Raw genomic sequence first — 2,500 nt, forward strand, 5'->3', positions numbered from 1 at the left:
ACCGGCAGGACGTCCCACGATACATGCCAGTTAAACACCGACGGGCGGTGAACCAACAGCGTGGGACACAAATCCAACTACGAGCTTTTTAACCGCAACAACTTTAATATACGCTATTGGAGCTGGAATTACCGCGGCTGCTGGCACCAGACTTGCCCTCCAATAGATACTCGTTAAAGGATTTAAAGTGTACTCATTCCGATTACGGGGCCTCGGATGAGTCCCGTATCGTTATTTTTCGTCACTACCTCCCCGTGCCGGGAGTGGGTAATTTGCGCGCCTGCTGCCTTCCTTGGATGTGGTAGCCGTTTCTCAGGCTCCCTCTCCGGAATCGAACCCTGATTCCCCGTTACCCGTTACAACCATGGTAGGCGCAGAACCTACCATCGACAGTTGATAAGGCAGACATTTGAAAGATGCGTCGCCGGTACGAGGACCGTGCGATCAGCCCAAAGTTATTCAGAGTCACCAAGGCAAACGGACCGGACGAGCCGACCGATTGGTTTTGATCTAATAAAAGCGTCCCTTCCATCTCTGGTCGGGACTCTGTTTGCATGTATTAGCTCTAGAATTACCACAGTTATCCAAGTAACGTGGGTACGATCTAAGGAACCATAACTGATTTAATGAGCCATTCGCGGTTTCACCTTAATGCGGCTTGTACTGAGACATGCATGGCTTAATCTTTGAGACAAGCATATGACTACTGGCAGGATCAACCAGGGAGCTGCGTCAACTAGAGCTGAGCAGCCGGCCGCCCGGGAGTGTGTCCCGGGGGCCCGCGCGAACACGCAAGCGTCCGCTCAATCATTCTGCAAACAGGAGGAGGCTGAGCTCCCCTGCACAATACACCTCGAAACCCTCTCAGGTCCCGGCGGCGCGCAGCGCCGTCCCAAGTACTTGGTCGGGTTCGAGAGAGGCGCAATCGCCCGGAGTTAGGCGAGTAGACGCTTTCGGTGCGACCACCCGTGCTCCCAACTGAGCTTGCCGCTGCCGACAGAGGCCCGGGAGCGTGCTGTCGTGGCATTGCCGGCGGGAGACAACACGCGCCACCTACGGTGACCGGCAGCTCCAACGCCAGCGCCACAGAAGGACAAAAGCCCCACTTGGGTGCCGAAGCGAACTCTCCCAGCACAGCGCACGCGCCAACACATCCGCACAGCTGCGATACAAACCACCAGCGAGAACCGCTGGGGCGACCGAGCAGCAGACGGCGTCGCGGCGCCGAGCGCCGGGCGGCGGCGCATCCTCAACGCACACAGTCCTCAATCGGACCAGCACACTGAAGATGTCCACCGCGCTTCGCACCGGGCCCGCGAGGACCTACTTTGGCCGCACGGCGCCGCGCGCAGGGTGCGCCGGCGCGCAGCTGCGACGCCTGCCGCGTCCGTCGGCCGGCGCGCCTGCCACTGGCCGCCCCCACCAGCCGGCTGTAGCGCGTGCGCCCACGCACCGCGCGGCCAGCACGCCGGGAGGCGCCCCCTCACCGGCCGGGGACGGTCCCACCCAGCCACCGCCGCGTATCGCTTCACACCCAGATGCCGTTCAGTTTCGTCGGCATGGTGGGTATCGCTGGAACAACCGGTTAGTACCTCAACCTATCGTCGCCATCACCGATTCACCCCTAGCGAGAACAACCGCACCACAACAGGTTACCATTTGTTCATTTGCGTAACTTCACCAGAAAACGCAGGCGTCCATCGCCATTTGCAACTTCAACGATTATTGCATGCCTGTGTCAGGTGTCACGCCACACTACGTCTGCCCACATACACGCAACAAAATGTGCACGCCTAGACAATACGTGGAAGGTGGCCCCCGTACGTATGCGATGTCCATTGCTCGAACGACTGTCAACCGGCCTCTGTAGCATGTCGCAGATATGGAACGCGGTGCACCATGCCATCACGGTGTGTGAGGAGAGACGACTAGGTCCGAATACATCAACAGACAGCTCATGCTGATCGCCATCCACGGCGTCCGTTCCTCCCACACGTCTCTATGGCGTACCACACTGCAATCCAGCTCTCATAGGGAGACGACACGTAGCTGCGTGCACAATATTTGCACTGTATGGTCCGCCGTTTTTGGGCGCAGTCGTTGTGCGGTCACACATGTGCCACGATGTATCATTCAGTACATAAGGACGAATGTGCAGTACAGATTGTGGTTCACGCGTACGACATCAGCGGACAGTTGACACAGGCCGCACCACAACGTAGCCTGAGTACGTCGCATGCGAAGGGCATTGAACATGCAAACTTCTCACCAACCAGCTTGCGAAGGCAGGGGGCAAGGTGGGGACGTGGGGAGGGGCGGCATGTACGTCCTGCTGCCATCCACATTACAGTGTACAGCAGGAGCATGTGGAAAGTGAGCAAGACTTGCAAGGTGTTTAACATGAAGCGATACACAGGGGTGCGGGCAGTGCGAGTAGCGAACTATATTGCGAGGGTTGCGGGTGGGCAACACTACAGTAATTGAACGAGTCGTATAACAA

The 2,500-nt window shown here is 58.0% G+C and overlaps 1 non-coding gene across 1 annotated transcript in view; it reads right to left on the reverse strand.

The window, feature by feature from the left end:
* The window catches only part of LOC124728214, a 1,909-nt gene extending 1,183 nt beyond the window's left edge, over positions 1 to 726 (reverse strand). Inside the window, exon 1 of the ribosomal RNA XR_007007245.1 lies at positions 1 to 726. This exon is cut by the window's left edge and continues 1,183 nt beyond it. This is a non-coding gene — a ribosomal RNA (small subunit ribosomal RNA).
* Positions 727 to 2,500: the final 1,774 nt, after the last annotated feature.

This window comes from Schistocerca piceifrons, unplaced genomic scaffold (assembly GCF_021461385.2).
Source record: "Schistocerca piceifrons isolate TAMUIC-IGC-003096 unplaced genomic scaffold, iqSchPice1.1 HiC_scaffold_114, whole genome shotgun sequence".
NCBI classification, from domain to species: domain Eukaryota; kingdom Metazoa; phylum Arthropoda; class Insecta; order Orthoptera; family Acrididae; genus Schistocerca; species Schistocerca piceifrons.